General features: G+C 47.4%; 1 protein-coding gene across 7 annotated transcripts in view; it reads left to right on the top strand.

The window, feature by feature from the left end:
• Positions 1 to 17,194, top strand: part of MIA2 (MIA SH3 domain ER export factor 2) — a 316,566-nt gene that overhangs the window by 187,755 nt on the left and 111,617 nt on the right. The gene's annotated exons all lie outside the window — the stretch shown is intronic.

The following is a 17,194-nucleotide window of genomic DNA, read 5'->3' as shown; positions in this document are numbered from 1 at the left end:
TTCCATCAAGCTTTCCCATAGGGGATATTACCCCTGTTACAGGCGATTTCAATATCAACAACGACAGTTCAGGCCTTATCCACCTTCCAGGCCGGCTTATTATACTCCACGCGCTTCTTCGTTGCAAACTCAACATCCCGTCAGCGACAGAGAACTCCTAGGCAGACAAAAATCCCTCAGGATCAGGCACAGCCTGCGACTTCTAAGAGTTTTTAGACCATCAGAAACCACCGCTGCCTCCCTTAGTTGGCGGCAGATTAACTCAGTTCTTGTCTGCATGGACATCCATAACAACCAACAGCTGGGTATTAAGCATTATAAAACAGGGTTATACGTTAAATTTCAAAACCCCTCCCATACTACCACATTTGATACCCGAAAGAAATCAACACAAGCATTCTCAAAACTTACGCCTAGAGATCAACAACCTCCTACAACAAGAATGCATACAGGAACTCCCGGTGTTGCATCCCCACATCGGTTTCTATTCCCCATACTTCCTTATTCCAAAGAAATCAGGAGGACTTCATCCAATCCTAGATCTCCGGTCACTCAACAAACATCTCAAAACAGAGAAATTCAAGATGACTTCTCTCAAGTCTATTTTACCCTTCATTCAACCCAGAGACTGGATGTGTTCCATCGATCTCAAAGACGCATTTTCACACATACCGATGCACAGAACCTCCTGGCAGTACTTTTGTTTCACGGCAATGAATCGTCACTTCCAATACAAGGTCCTTCCATTTGGTCTCTCATCGGCTCCCAGAGTGTTTACAAAATGCGTAGCGGTAGCAGTGGACCATCTACGTCGCCAAGGTATTCAAATATTCTCTTACCTGGAAGACTGGCTTCTAGTAGCACCCAGCCCCTCCATTCTACAGAACAATCTTCTAAAGACAATCCAATGTCTAGACACGTTAGGACTACTAGTCAACTCTGAAAAATCAAATCTACACCCAACACAGGTGTTACAATTCATAGGAGCCATCATAGACTCTACAAAAGACAAGGCTTTCCTTCCTCAGCTAAGAGCAATAGCTCTAACAACTCTGGCACAACATCTATCCCACTCATTAAAGGCACAAGCCCGTCAGATTTTGATCATACTTGGCCATATGGCGGCTTCGATATATGTAGTCCCACAAACACGACTACACATGAGACGATTGCAGTGGGGCTTAAAAGCCCAATGGAAACAATACTTCAACCATTTCTCCACTCCAGTTTCAGTGACAAACAGCATGAAACAGGATTTGAATTGGTGGCTGCACTCACCAGCCCTTACTATGGAAGCTTCCCTAAGACCTCCGGTTCATCAGATAATACTCACAACCGATGCCGCCCCGAAAGGCTGCGGAGCCCATCTTACCCGCCTAGAAACTCAGGGCCTCTGGAATGCATGGGAGAGGAAGCAGCAAATAAACCTCTTAGAACTTCACGCGATTCGGAATGCACTTCAAGCCTTCCTTCCTCAACTACAAGCAAAAATAGTCATGATTCACACCGACAATCAGGTAGCGATGTTCTGCATCAACAAAGAAGGCAGGTCAGGTTCCTGGACACTGTGCCAGGAAGCGGTATAAATTTGGGAATGGGCAACAGCCAACTCCATCATTCTGCAAGCAACATACCTCCCAGGCATAGACAACACCAGAGCAGACAAACTCAGCAGAATTTTCCATCCCCACGAATGGGAACTCCAAAACAGTGTGACATTACAGATCTTCCGCACCTGGGGATGGCCATATGTGGACCTATTCGCCACGGAACACAATCGGAAAGTCCACCATTTTTGCTCCATTTATCCCAGCCCACATCGGATGTCACAAGATGCATTCCTCATGGACTGGTCACACGACCTCTTTGATGCTTTTCCCCCTATACCATTAATTTCACGCACAGTACAAAAATGCATCAGGGACAAAGCGAATCTCATTCTCATAGCTCCAGCATGGCCCAGACAGCCATGGTACGCATATCTAGTTCAAGTCTCAATAGATACTCCAATGCCACTGGAAACAACCCTCGTCTAATTACACAAGCCGGGGGAATGCTTCTCCATCCACTCCATTCTGCGTTGAACCTAACAGCATGGAGGTTGAGCGGCTGCTATTTCAAGACCTAAACCTCCCACCTCAAGTAGAAGATATCCTACTTTCCTCCAGAAAACCTTCCACCAGGAGAAATTATAGAAGAAAGTGGTTTAACAATGCTTCATGGTGCTCCGCTGTGAATAAGAAAGGATTAGCGACGGCTTCCCTCAAAGTCCACCTCAGCGCCATAGCTGCCTTTCATGCACTGCACGATAATGCACCAATTTCCACCCATCCTCTCATCTCTAGATTTATGAAGGGCGGTTTAAGACTCTGCCCACCGGTCTGAAAACCACCGGTACCATGGGACTTAAATTTAGTTTTGGAGCAACTAATGCTTCCCCCTTTCGGACCATTAGACACCCTCACCTCAGCAAGACGTGTCAGCGAGTTACAAGTGCTAGTCCAGTACCCACCTTACCTAGTATTTCATCACAACAAAGTGGTTCTACACCCACACCCATCTTTCCTTCCCAAGGTGGTTTCATCGTTTCATCTAAATCAATCCATCACTCTACCAACCTTCCACCCTCGTCCTCACATGGATGAGGCTCAACAATGTTTGCACATGTTAGACTGTAAGCGAGCACTGGCGTGTTATAAACAACGAACGGCCTCTCCTTCAAGACCTTCGCAACTATTTCTATCATTTAATCCAAATGCACCAGGAGTACCAGTTTCCAAAAGAACTTTGTCAACCTGGACAACAAATTTCACCCATTTCTGCTACAAGACGAAGTCGACACAACTTTCGGCCAACCCTAAAGCACCCCAAGTCAGAGCAGTAGCAGCTTCTGTTGCCCATCTGCGTGAGGTTCCAATCCTGGACATTTGCAAGGCGGCCACTTGGTCCTCACTGCATACTTTCACCACTCACTACTGTGTAGACAAACTGGCTTCATCAGACGCCTCCATGGGTAAACAGATTTTACATGCGGGCACCTCAAACACCACAAGAGACTGTCCGCACTCTACCTCAGCAATTTGAGCACCCACATCAAGAACAACACCAAACAGCTCAAATTGCTAGCTGGGGACTCCCAGACAGCATGGCTAATTCAGCTGCTTATCTACGTGAAAAGAGCAAGTTTGCTTACCGTAAACGGTGTTTTCCATAGATAGCAGATGAATTAGCCATACTGACCCTCCCGCCTCCCCGTACAGTCTTGCACTATATACTTGCTTAATTACGAACTGAGGAGACTCTACACAGGGGAGGGGGAGGTGCCAAGCAGGCACACACTGTAGCAAGACTTAGAACTTTGCTTTGATAACAGGACGGGAGGACGTCCCAGACAGCATGACTAATTAATCTGCTATCTACGGAAAACACCGTTTACGGTAAGCAAACTTGCTCTTCATGGCACAGCTGGTCCTGGAATTAATGAGGGGGAGCTACTTTAGGTCTATTTATATTTACTGGGAGGAGGAGGATACAAATAATTAAACAAAATAAGATGCAAAAATGTTAAGCCAAATTTATTTTGAAAAGAGGCCATGTTGACTGATCGGTTTATTGATCTAATTCAAGCTATTCTATCAACATTTAATATGAGTAATGTTGAATCTTCCTCAGTTGAGTGGTATTGTATCCTTAAATCAGTTGCTGACACTCTGGCCTCACTTAAACCTGCTCCTTTTTATTCATCTGTCATAGTGGATAACACATTGAAATCGTCGGTGCAGTGTGCTGCGGCAGTCAAAAAAGCAAACAGAATGTTGGGAATTATTAGAAAAGGAATGATGAATAAAACAGAAAATGTCATAATGCCTCTGTATCGCTCCATGGTGAGACCGCACCTTGAATACTGTGTACAATTCTGGTCGCCGCATCTCAAAAAAGATATAATTGCGATGGAGAAGGTACAGAGAAGGGCTACCAAAATGATAAGGGGAATGGAACAACTCCCCTATGAGGAAAGACTAAAGAGGTTAGGACTTTTCAGCTTGGAGAAGAGACGACTGAGGGGGATATGATAGAGGTGTTTAAAATCATGAGAGGTCTAGAACGGGTAGATGCGAATCGGTTATTTACTCTTTCGGATAGTAGAAAGACTAGGGGGCACTCCATGAAGTTAGCATGGGGCACATTTAAAACTAATCGGAGAAAGTTCTTTTTTACTCAACGCACAATTAAACTCTGGAATTTGTTGCCAAAGAATGTGGTTAGTGCAGTTAGTATAGCTGTGTTTAAAAAAGGATTGGATAAGTTCTTGGAGGAGAAGTCCATTACCTGCTATTAAGTTCACTTAGAGAATAGCCACTGCCATTAGCAATGGTTACATGGAATAGACTTAGTCTTTGGGTACTTGCCAGGTTCTTATGGCCTGGATTGGCCACTGTTGGAAACAGGATGCTGGGCTTGATGGACCCTTGGTCTGACCCAGTATGGCATTTTCTTATGTTCTTATCTTGATGTTAGCCTTGGATCACTCCCAGTTTAGTAACCCAACTCTTCCTACCTATAGCCCACTGGGAAATTCAGGCTGCCCTTCACAACCAACAGCACTCCTGTTGTTGTGCCTGTTGCACATTGTTGGGTGCTGCTTGGTTCGCTTTGGTCGGGCATCCTGTAGCTCGCTATTCACCCATATGTGAGGACTACCATCCTGCTTGTCCTGGGAGAGAGCAGAATTGCTTACCTGTAACAGGTGTTCTCCCAGAACAGCAGGATATTAGTCCTCACGAAACCACCCGCCACCCTGCAGAGTTGGGTTCACCGACGTTTTATTTTATTTTTCGCTCGTACTTTTTTCTACAAACGAGACTGAAGGGGGACCCCGTGAGGCCACATGGTTAGTGGCATGCTGGGCATTCTCAGTGTGCCAGTCAAAGTTCTAGAAACTTTGACAAAAATGTTCCGTGACAGGGCTCCATCTGATGATGTCACCCATATGTGAGGACTAACATCCTGCTGTCCTGGGAGAACACCTGTTACAGGTAGGAAACTCTGCTTTAATCATGTTAACTTAGGGAATGGCCTCTGCTACTACTGACATCAGTAGCATGGGATCTTTTTAGTGTTTGGGTACTTGCCATGTACTTGAGCCTGTTTGGCCACTGTTGAAACAGGATACTGGGCTTGATGGACACTTGGTCTGACCCAGTATGGCAAGTTCTTATGTTCTAATATTTATATAAATGATCTGGAAAAGGTAGTTATAAGTGAGGTGGTCAGACTTGCAGATGACACAAAATTACTCGGATTTGTTGAAACATGATTGAACTGTGAGGAACTACTGAAGGACCTTGCCAGATTGGGGAACTGGTCATCTATAAGGCAGTTGAAATTTAGTGTGGTCAATTGCAAAGTGATGCACATAGGGAAAAAATGATGCCAACTATAGGTACACAATTCTGAGTTCCATATTAGGAGTTGCCTTCTTGGGAAAGGATCTTCAAGGAATTGTGGAGTGTACATTGAAATTCTCTGCTCAGTGTGCTGCAAAGGAAACAAAAGAAGGAAAAGAAAGGAGAACAAAACTGAGAATATTTAATGCTTTTGTATCAGTCCATGATGCAATTGCACCTTGAGTATTGAGTGCATTTCTGGTAACCCCATCTCATAAAAGATATAGTGGAACTAGAAAAGGTACAGAAAAGGGCAACAAAAATGATATACCATATTTTTCGCTCCATAAGATGCACTTTTTTCCCCCCCCAAAAGTGGGGGGAAAATGTCTGTGCATCTTATGGAGCGAATATAAAAAAAAAAACAAAAAACTAACTACAACCCCCCCCCCCCCCTCCCGCCCCCCAACGACGGCCCAAGGTGCAGGAGATCGCTCCCGTACCCTCGCTGGACCACCAGGGACTTTTGGCAGGTCTTGGGGGGGGGGTGGTCAGGAGGGTGGGGGGTTGTAGTTAATTACATTTAAAGGGTTGGGATGGTTTTTTTTTTTTTTTGGGGGGGGGGGGTTCCTCACAGAAAGAGAATGATAAAAGTTTTCTGATCTGGGGAGTGGACCGAAATAGCCCTCCCCAGACCTAAAAACGAAATGGGGACAAAAAAAAATGTTATGCACTCCCCTAATTTGCTCCATAAGACACACAGACACTCAGGAACAGAGTCGGTTTAGCACACCATTTTTTTATTTTTTTTTAAATTTTATTTCCCCCCTCTGAATCCTAGGTGCGTCTTATGGTCAGATGCGTCTTATGGAGTGCAAAATACGGTACTCTTTTATAAGGAGAGGCGAAATTAGTTAGGGCTCTTCAGCCTGAAGAATATGACTGAGAGGGGATATGATAAAGGTTTATAACATCATGGGGGACGTGGAATTAGGTAAATAGGGAATGGTTATTTACTCTTTCAAATACTACTAAGATTAGGGGGATACTCCATGGAACTAATAGGTAGCAGACATAAAACAAATTAGAGAGAGTATTTTTTTCATTCAATGCACAATCAAGCTGTGGATTTGTTGCAGGAGGATGTGGTCAAGGCATCCACCATAGCTGGGTTTAAAGGGATTTGGCCACGTTCTTAGAAGAAAAGTCCATAAACAGCTATTAACGAGATTGACTTGAGTAAGCCACTACTTATCTCCAGGAGTAAGCAACAAGGATTGGATCTGTTCTTTGGATCTGCTGGGTACTTGCTAGTGACTCAGATTGGCCACTGTCTGAGTCAGGATGCTGGGCTCAATGGACATTAGATCTGATCCAGTATGGCGCATCTTTATTTTATCACCTATTACTTGAGGGAATCATTACAATATAAAGAATTCACCTTTAAATTCAATGAACAATTAATGAAAACCAACTTATTAAAATGTATTACAATTTAATATCAAATGTACAGTGAAATTGAACTTCAGTTTCACTGTACATTTGATATTAAATTTTGTGATACATTTTAATAAGTTGGTTTTTATTAATTGCATTGATTTTAGAAGATGAATTCTTTATATTGTAATGATTCCCTCAAGTAATAGGTGACACAATTTTTTGGAATCAAATTTTTCCTCTTGTAATATCTTTATTTTATGTCTGGTTTTCAGGATATCCCTAATTGAATATGCATGAGATAAGATTTGCATGCATGTTGATTCTTGGAAACAATGTATGCAGTTATCGCATGCATATTCTTTAGAGATATCCTGAAAACTAGACTGACTAAGTGGGTCCTGAGGAACTAGTTTAGGTTATTTTGCTGTAGCTACACACAAGATTTGTGCACTTGAGGGATTAGAAGTAAATACTGCTTTATATGACTTATTCAGGCAGTGAGATTCCTGATGAACAGGTTATTTAATTCTTATGTTTTCTAGCACATAGACAGATGGACTCAGGACCAGTGGGTTTATGCTTCCCTGCCAACAGATGGAGACTGAGCAAGCTGACGTCACAGTATATATATATAGCCCTGCATTGACCCCAGCCTGCCAGTATTCTCTGTCTCCAGCAGATGGTGGACGTGCATCTCCCTATGGAGACCTGGGTTCTAACCTGTGTCTGCGCTGCTGAGATGCTCGAGGAGAGTTGTCTTCCTCAGATTTTACTAAGCCTGGTGCCTCCCATTCTGATGATGGGTTGGTCATGGCCTTGACTGGGGAAGCTAGATCTTGGTTCTCCCTTGACTGGCTCCTCTGCTGGCAAGGGCAGTTCTGTGGGACCACCTCCAATTCTTTCTGGGCTTGGTCTGGACCTGGCTGCTTTTTCTTGGGTGGAATTTTTCAAGACTTACAAGCCTATTTTCAGGTGCAGTCCTCTGCTTTCCCTATCCTCAGCCGGTGGCTCCTCCCTCTTTTAGTCCTATGCTTAAGTACTGGAGCTTGCCTCAGCTCCCTGTGGGTGTTCCTGACAGGAATCTAGATTGCACTGATGATAAGGTTGATCCTGATTCCCTGGAAGATGGGGAAATACCTCCAGGACTGGAACTGTATTGAACCATGTTGTGGTTCTTTCATAGAAGGGAACTGCCGGTCCTGATTTCCCAGATCTTGAAACAGCTGGGTGTCCCTGGTTTGGATGCCATGTCGGAGCTGAGGAAGAATCCCAATTTGGTTTGCCTCTTGTTTTTTTCCCTGTGATGGTTGCCATTCAGAAATTGATTGATTGATCTGGAATGGGACACCTCAGAGACACATTTTAAAGGGGGTCAGACATTGGAAGGCCTGTACCCCCTGGATCCGGCTGTAAGAGAGCGTTTGCCTTTTCCCAAAGTGGATGCACTGGTATAAGAACATAAGAAATTGTCATACTGGGTCAGACCAAGGGTCCATCAAGCCCAGCATCCTGTTTCCAGCACTGGCCAATCCAGGCTACAAGTACCTGGCAAGCACTCAAACACTAAGTAGATCCCATGCTACTGATGTATGTGCCGTCTCTAAATGGACGACTATCCCCGTAGAGGGAGGAGCGGCCTTGAAGGATGTACATGATAGAAGGATTGAGGCTATTCTTAAGCAAGCCTTTGAGGCGGTGGCAATGATTTTAGAGATTGCTTCCTGTTGTGCTCTAGTGGCGTGATCTTGTCTGCTTCTCTCTCAGGAGGTTGATGAGTCTGGAGGGGGAACTCCAGAGTGGTTATGGAGCCCACTGCCACCTTTTAGCAGATGCAGGCTGTGATTTGGTCCGTACCTCAGCCAGAGGAGTGGCTTTGGTGATAGCAGTCAGGCGTCAACTCTGGTTGTGAAATTGGTCAGCTGACGCAGCCTTCAAAGCTAATCTTAGCAAGATGCCCTTTAAAAGCTCGTTCTTGTTTTGGGAACAAGTTTGAGAAACTGGCCAGTAAGTGGGTTGAGTCTCTGGTTCTTTGGTTGCCAGAGGATAAGAAGCAGTTACAACGCCCCTTTGGTTTGAAGGCTCGTCTCCAGGGTTCCAGGTGGTTTCGTCCCTACAGAGGCTCGACCTTTCAGCAGACTTGAACTTTCGGTAGGTCTCAGTCCTTTCATCCTCGACAGCCCAAGAGAGGAGCGGGCTTGGGTGATAGACCTTCCCAAGCTTCCCAATGAAGGTTTCACAACATACTTTGTAGAACAAGAGATAGACATCTCCCTATCTCTTTTTTTTTTTTATTGGAGGTGGATCGAGATCACGTCAGACCAGTGGGTCCTAGAGGTGATACGAGAAGGATATGCACTGGAATTTGCAGTATTCCTTGCAACGTATTCATGGTGTTGCCTTGCCTCTCCCTGCAGAAGAAACAGGCAGTGGATTTCATGCTTCAAAGGCTCCTCAGGCTAAGGGCTTAGGTTCCGGTGCTCACATCTCAAGAAAGTATGAGGTGATATTCCATTTATTTTGTTGTCCCCAAGGAGGACTCCTTTTGTCACATCCTGGATCTCAAGAGGGTCAACCGTCATTGAAAGGTGACATTTTCACATGGAAACCTTACACTCTGTGATAATGGCAGTGCAGTCTAGCCACCGCTCCCAGAACATTTTCCAATGTTATGGTGGTAGTAGTGATGGCCTTGCGAGAAGAAGGGATCCTGGTGCACCCTTATTTGGACGACTGGCTGATTCGAGCCAAGTCTCAGGAAGAGAGCCACCTGGTGACACGCAAACTGATCTCCTTATTGCAGGAGCTCGGTTTGGTGGTGAACCTGACCAAGAGCAATCTTCAGCCATCCCAGTCATTGGAGTATCTGGGGGTCTGGTTCAACACAGGGCAGGACAGAGTTTTCCTACAGGAAGTTCGGATCCCAAAATTGATGTCTCAAGTGTGTCAGTTGGTGAACACCATACAACTCACTGTGTGGTCCTACCTACAGGTGCTCGGCTTGATAGCAGCTACCCTGGAAGTGGTACTGTGGGCAAGTGCGCATAGGTGTCCTCTTCAGCACTCTCTGCTATCTCATTGGAACCTACAGTTTCAGGACCCTGCGGTTCGGTTCCACTTGCCGATGGAAATCTGCTCCCACCTCCAGTAATGGTTGCAGGAGGATCATCTGAGAAAGGGGAGTTTCCTTGTCATCTCTGACCTGGTTGGTACTCATGACAGATGCGAGTCTCCACAGTTGGGAGGCTCACTGTCTGGAGTTAATGGCCCAAGGGCGTTGGAATACTGAAGAGTCCCGCTGGAACATCAATCGCATGGAAGCTCGGGCAGTGCGGCTGGCATGCTTGCAGTTCAGCCACAGGCTGCGGGATCAAGCAGTTCGAATGAAGTCTGACAACGTGACGACGGTGGCCTATATCAATCACCAGGGAGCAAGGGTTGCAGGAAATAGACCAGCTTATGGAATGGGTGGAAGGTCATCTGCAGATGATCTCGGCCTCTCACATTTGCAAGAAAAGACAACGTAAGAGCGGACTTCTCAGCAGGGAGAGTCTGGGCCCAGGAGAGTGGGTGTTGTCAGCTGAGGCGTTTCAGCTGATTGTGGATTGCTAGGGCCTTCCATTCCTAGACCATCTGGTGACTTCTCGCAATGCAAAGGTTCCTTGATTCTTCAATCGCAGGAGAGATCCTTGGTCTCTGTGCATAGATGCTCTCGTAAAGGTCTGGCTGGAAGACAGATTGCTTTCTGCCTTTCCTCTGTGGCCCTTGCTGGGCAGGATAATTCACAAGATCGAAGGCCACGGGGGCTAGTACTGTAGGTGATGCCGGACTGGCTCAGGCGTCCGTGGTATGCAGATTTGCAAAGACTCCTGGTGGAGGCCCCCCTTCGCCTTCTGCCGCACATGGATCTGTTACAGCAGATCCATGTGTGGCAGAAGGCGAAGGGGGGCCCTTCGACCGTAAGATAGAACCTCCGACTTGGTTCTATCTTACGGTTTGGCCCTTGAGAGGGTTTGCCTGGTAAAGCATGGTTATTTTTTGCGTGATTGCTACTATATTCTGTGCTCACAAGTTCTCCACTTCCTTGGCTTATGTGCGGGTTTGGAGAGTTTTTCGGTCTGGTGTGAGGAAGTGGGGTGTTCTTCCTCATTCAGTTAAGATCCCTCTCATTCTGGATTTTTTTGCAGGATGGGTTGAATAAAAAGGATTGGCCTTTAATTCTTTGAAGGTTTATTTTGCAGCTCTTGCCTGTTTGAGGCCTGGTAACTGGGGTTTCCTTGTCGTCTCACCCTGATATGGCCCTTTTTTTGAAGGGAGTGAAGCATCTTAGGCCTCCCTTGAGGTTACCAGTTCCATTGTGGAGTCTTTACTTGGTGCTAGATTTTTTTGGCAGGCCCTAGGAGCCAACCCCTGTGTAGCCTTTCCTTGTGGTTGTTGACCTTGAAGACTGTGTTCCTGGTAGCTATTTGTTCAGCGAGTCAAATTTTTGTGCTGCAGGCCTTGCCTTGCTGGAAGCCGTACTTTGGGTGACTCTGTGGGCGTTACAGCTGCATACTGTTCCGCGACTACCTTGAGCAAGAAGGATGGATTTTCATTTGAATCAGTCCATCTTCTTGCCATCCCTGGATAAGGTCAGGGATGAGGAGGAGTATTGCCTTTTGTGCTCCTTGGATGTCAAGCGATTTATCGTGCAGTATCTGGAGGATTCTGAACCTTTTTGAAAGATGGATCACCTCTTTGCTCTCCATGGCAGCAGTAAGCAGGGTGCTCCGGCTTCACAGGCTAGGTAGTCACGGCCACGTATGTGGATGCTGAAAAGCCATTGCTTAGTCAAGTTAGGCTCTTTTCATTAGGGCTCAGGCAGTATCATGAGTGGAGATTAGTTTGTTGTCTCCTGTCGATATCTGCCGAGCTGCATCGTGGTCCTCCTTAAACTGTTTTTCCCTGTACGTACCAGGATCAGTCCAGGACACCTGGGTTGTGACTCCGCACCAGTAGATGGAGACAGAGCAAGATCTGTCGGACTCAGCCATATATGCCAATGTGCCTGACACAGCCCCTCAGTCTTACTCTGTCTCCAGTAGATGGTGCAGGTGCAGTCACAGCCTCTGCCTGCCCTGAGTACTTTTAGTTAGTCAGGGTTGGTTTTATTATGAATTTTAGTTTGTAAAAAAAAAAAAAAAAAAGGAAAGAAGAAGGAAATTTAGTTTTAAAAGGAAGCCGTCCGTCCTGCCTCCCAGGGGGGTTGGAAGGTTCTGAGGGGACCATCCCCCCCTGGTTGAGGCCGCTGCTGAGGGTCGAGGACCCGGCCTACCACTGGCAGCAGCGTCGGGGGTGACACCGGGGAGCCCGGTTCACTCATCCCCGCAGGAGTAGGAGCCCCAGGACCGACTGACAGCCTCCCACCCTTTTGGGGAGTAGTGTTGGTACATCGTTCTGAGTCCATCAGTCTACACGCTAGGAAATAGAGAAATTACTTACCTGATAATTTTGTTTTCCTTAGTGTACACAGATGGACTCAGCTTCCTGTCCTCGGCTGCTGCATGAGTATGTCAATAGTCCTCCTATGGGGCTCTGGGTCCCAAGGGATTGCTAGTAAGTATTCATCCAATCCCTAGCTTGGGGTACCTAGAATCTTATGTGAGTTCAGTGTTTATGGTTGGTTGAGTACAGTTCTGGTTACCTGTTTTTAATCATGTATTTTGCTAGTCTGTCCACAGTTACTTTTGAAGAGAATACTGGCAGGCTGGGGTGACTGCAGGGCTATATATACTGTGACGCCAGCTTGCTCTGTTTCCATCTGCTGGCAGGGGAGCATAAACCCACTTGTCCTGAGTCCATCTGTCTACACTAAGGAAAACGAAATTATCAGGTAAATAATTTCTTCAGTGAAGCAAATGGTTTAAATGTTTTATTTGAAAATATGATTTAAATATATTGACGTCAATATGCAGAAGGTTTGACTGGGAAACTTTTCCCGTTACTTGGAAAAAATCCAAGTTCCTTGTACTTACCCGAATCAGTCCAGACAGTGGGTTATGTCCCCCTTCCAGCAGATGGAGTCAGAGCAAAACTCAAAGGGTGGCCTCTTATAAGCTGGAGCACCCTCTCTGTCCCTTCAGTATTTTTCTGACTCCAGCAGATGAAAGGTGGCAGAACCTCTGGTTCCCTTACTTACTTCAGAAAGGATAGATTATTTCTTTCTTCTCTTGATATATTTCTTTGATTTGGATGGATTACTTTAATTAAAGAGTTAAAAAAAATTTTTTTTTATAAAGAGACTATAAGGGAACAGTCTCCCTTCAGATTTAAGGCTCTTGCTTTTAAAACTATGAGGTCGGCAGCTGTCGGGTCGAAAACCGGACACTCAATTTTGCCGGCGTCCGGTTTCCGAGCCCGTGGCTATCAGCGGGCTCGAGAACATACGCCGGCAAAATTGAGAGTTGGCTGTCAAACCCGCTGACAGCCGCCGCTCCGGGCCAAAAGGAAGCGCAAGGGACGCGCTAGTGTCCCTAGTGCCTCCTTTTGCCCGTTTCTACCGCCGGACTTAATTTAAATACTGAATCGCGCGCACAGGCGAGTGGCCTGTGCGCGCGCCAGGAGAGCGGGCGAATACGCGGACTTTAACTGAATCGGCCCGAAAGTGGGCAGAGCGATGGACAAGCTATACTCTTTGCCTGAAGAGTTTCTAGATCTCCTAAAGGTCCCTAAGGTGGATGCGTCTGTGTCGGCAGTCACGAAACGAACTACCATTCCGGTGACTGGTGGAACTGCCCTAAAAGATCTGCAGGACCGCAAGCTAGAAATCTACCTCAAACGAGTATTTAAGGTATCTGCTTTGGGGGTCAGGGCGACCGTCTGCAGCTCCCTCATGCAGCGAGCAGGGCTCCGGTGGGTCCAACAACTTCTCAGTGCCCAAGATCTACCACTTGCGGAAGCTCAGCAGGCTGAGCGCCTGGAAGCGGTCATTGCGTATGGGGCAGATGCTCTATATGATCTTCTTGCCAGATCCATGGTTTCCGTGGTCTCGGCTAGATGTCTGCTTTGCTCCACAACTGGTCGGGGGATTCGTCTTCCAAGTCTCAATTGGGATCTCTTCCTTTCAAAGGAAAATTGCTGTTTGGCGACGATTTGGAACAACTCATCAAATCATTGGGGGAAAACAAGGTCTATAAGCTACTGGAGGATCGTCCACGGACTTTCAGTGCCTTCAACTCTTCTAGAACTCGCTTCCGGGGTCAACGAAGGTTTCACCAGTCAAGGCCACCAGCACAGAGGCCTCTGTCCTCACGCTCGCAGTCCTGGTCTCATCTTTTCGAGGCCAGAGACCAGTCTGGGACAACCTCTCCCAAGGGGCATCTACCAAGTTTTCCCAACGAAGGCTCGCCGACCCACTCTTCCATCCCCAGGATAGGCAGACGTCTCTCTCTCTCTTCTACGAGGAGTAGGTCAAAATCACTTCGGATCAATGGGTCTTAGATATTCTAAGGTGCGGCTACGCTTTAGAATTTGCTCGACCCCCTTTGAGACAGGTTCCTCTTCTCCCCCTGCGGAGCACTGCAGAAGCAGACTATAGTCCGGCAGACGCTCGACCGGCTCCTGGCCCTGGGGGCCATCCTCCCTGTACCGTCGACGGAGCAAGGATTAAGCCATTATTCAGTCTACTTCGTAGTTCCCAAAAAGGAAGGCTCCTTCCGTCCCATCCTGGACCTCAAGATGGTCAACAAGGCTCTCAAGGTACCTCACTTTTGCATGGAGACCTTACGACAGTGGTGGTGGTGGTACACCAGGGGGGGGGGGGGGGGGAGTTCCTGACCTCCTTGGCCTTGTTGGAGGCTTATCTCCACATCCCCATTCTCAAGGTACATCGTTATCTGCGTTTCAAGGTCCTCTGTCAGCATTTCCAATTCCAGGCCCTACCCTTCGGTCTGGCTACTGCTCCCCGCACTTTTACCAAGATAATGGTGGTGGTGGATGCTGCTCTATGGAGGGAGGGAATTTTAGTCCATCCCTATCTGGATGACTGGCTCATTCGTGCGAAGTCAATGGACCAATGTTAGCAGGCGGTGGAGCGAATTCCGAACCTTCTCCACTTCCTAGGATGGGTCGTCAATTTTGCCAAGAGCAGTCTTACTCCTTCTCAAACACTAGACTTCTTAGGAGCACGTTGCAATACCAACGCGGGCAAAGTTTTCCTCCGCCAGGACTGGGCCCGGTCCCTCATAACTCAGGTACAACGTTTTCAAAACCTCCAACGCCCCACAGCATGGGACTATCTCCAGGTCCTAGGCACGATGGCTTCTACTATAGATTTAGTGCAGTGGGCTTTCGCATATGCGTCCCATACAGAGGGTACTACTCTCCCTCTGGAAGCCAGTGTCTCAGTAGATTCAAGCCCTCCTAATGCTGCCAGATCTAGCCAGACACAGCCTGAGCTGGTGGCTCAACCTCGACTACTTGATGAAGGGAGTGGATCTGGAGGTTCCGCAATGGGTGATCGTCACCACAGATGCAAGCCTATCCGGCTGGGGAGCAGTGTGCCAGATGCAGTCGGCTTAGGGACAATGGACGGCTGTCCAATCCTCGTGGCCGATCAATCGACTGGAGACCAGAGCTGTCTGGCTGGCGTTGAAGCGTTTCCTCCCGTTGGTTCAGCATCAAGCTGTGTGGATTTTCTCCGACAATGCAACCACGGTGTCATATATCAATCGCCAAGGCGGGACGAAGAGCCAACATGTCGCGCAGGAAACTGACAAGCTGATGTCGTGGGTGGAGCTCTACCTCTCTCGCCTCGCAGCGTCCCATATAGCGGGGGTGGACAATGTTCAGGCATACTTTCTAAGCCACCAACGCTTAGATCCCGGGGAGTGGGAATTCTCCGAAGAAGCTGGGGGGATCCCACACCTGGACCTGATGGCGACCTTACGGAACGCGAAGGCTCCGCGCTTTTTCAGCCGCAGAAGGGAACACGGCGCAGAGGGCGTGGATGCACTCGCCCTTCCGTGGCCGCGAAATCTCCTTCTATATGTATTCCCTCCATGGCCCCTGGTAGGCAAGGTGCTTTGGAGAATAGAGATTCATCAAGGGCCAGTAATTCTGGTGGCCCTGGAATGGCCACGAAGACCATGGTTTGCAGACCTAGTCAATCTAGCGGTCGACGGCCCTCTTCGCCTAGGACATCTACCGATGTCCTTTTGTCTTGTGGCATGGCTTTTGAACGGAGAAGGTTGAGGAGACGCAGCTATCCAGAAGAGGTTATTTCCACGCTCCTCAAGGCATGAAAGATGTCTACTTCCATTTCCTATGTCTGGATCTGGAAAGTGTTTGAGCCCTGGTGTGCTTCCGTAGACATATCTCCACGTCACGCATCAATAGCGCATATTTTATCCTTACAGCGGGGTCTGGAAAAGGGATTGGCCTATAATTCCTTACGGGTTCAGGTGGCAGTCCTTGGGGCGTTGGTCTGTCATCAGGAGACAGCTCCTCTTTCTTCCCATCTGGATATAGTCCAATTTTTAAGAGGGGTAAAGCATGTCAATCCACCAAACCTTGTGTCCTTCGTGTAGTCTCAACTTGGTTCTTTGAGTGCTGGCCGGGCCGCTGTTCGAACCCTTGAGGAACGCAACTCTTAAGGATCTCACCATGAAAGCAGTCTTCCCCGCGGCCATTTGTTCTGCACACAGAATCTCTGAGTTACAAGCTCTATCCTGCAGAGAGCCCTTCCTCAGTTTCATGGACTCGGGAGTGTCCTTGTCTACAGTGCCATCCTGCTTGCCTAAGGTTGTCTCGCCGTTTCACATGAATTAGTCTGTGGAACTTTCATCCTTCACTGCCGAGGATCGGAGAGAACTTCGACGGCGTGATGTCAAGAGAGTTCTTATTCGTTATTTGGAGGTCACCAATAATTTTCGCTTATCGGACCATCTTTTTGGTCTGTGGAGCGGTTTCAGACGAAGGAACCAGGCTTCTAAAACCACGATTGCACGCTAGTTGAAGGATGCCATTGCTTCAGCATACATTGATGTCGGCCGACGACCTCCAGATGGCATCAAAGCTCATTCGCTACGGGCTCAAGCGGCCTCCTGGGCTGAGAGTAGATCAGTCTCGCTGCAGGAGATCTGCAGAGTAGCTACCTGGAAATCGCTACACACTTTTGCAAGACACTATCGCTTGAATCTACAACCGCCAGGTTTTGGCTCTTTTGGCGATCAGGTCATTCGAGCCGGGCTATCCTGGGTCCACCCTACATAGGGAAGCTTTGGTACATCCCACTGTCTAGACTGATCCGGGTACGTACAGGGAAAAGAAAATTATTCCTTACCTTGCTAATTTTCGTTCCTGTAGTACCACGGATCAGTCCAGACGCCCAG

This window comes from Rhinatrema bivittatum, chromosome 4, assembly GCF_901001135.1.
Source record: "Rhinatrema bivittatum chromosome 4, aRhiBiv1.1, whole genome shotgun sequence".
Taxonomy (NCBI): Eukaryota; Metazoa; Chordata; class Amphibia; order Gymnophiona; family Rhinatrematidae; genus Rhinatrema; species Rhinatrema bivittatum.
Note: the sequence above shows the minus strand (reverse complement) of the source record. Positions and strands in the feature narration are given on the sequence as shown.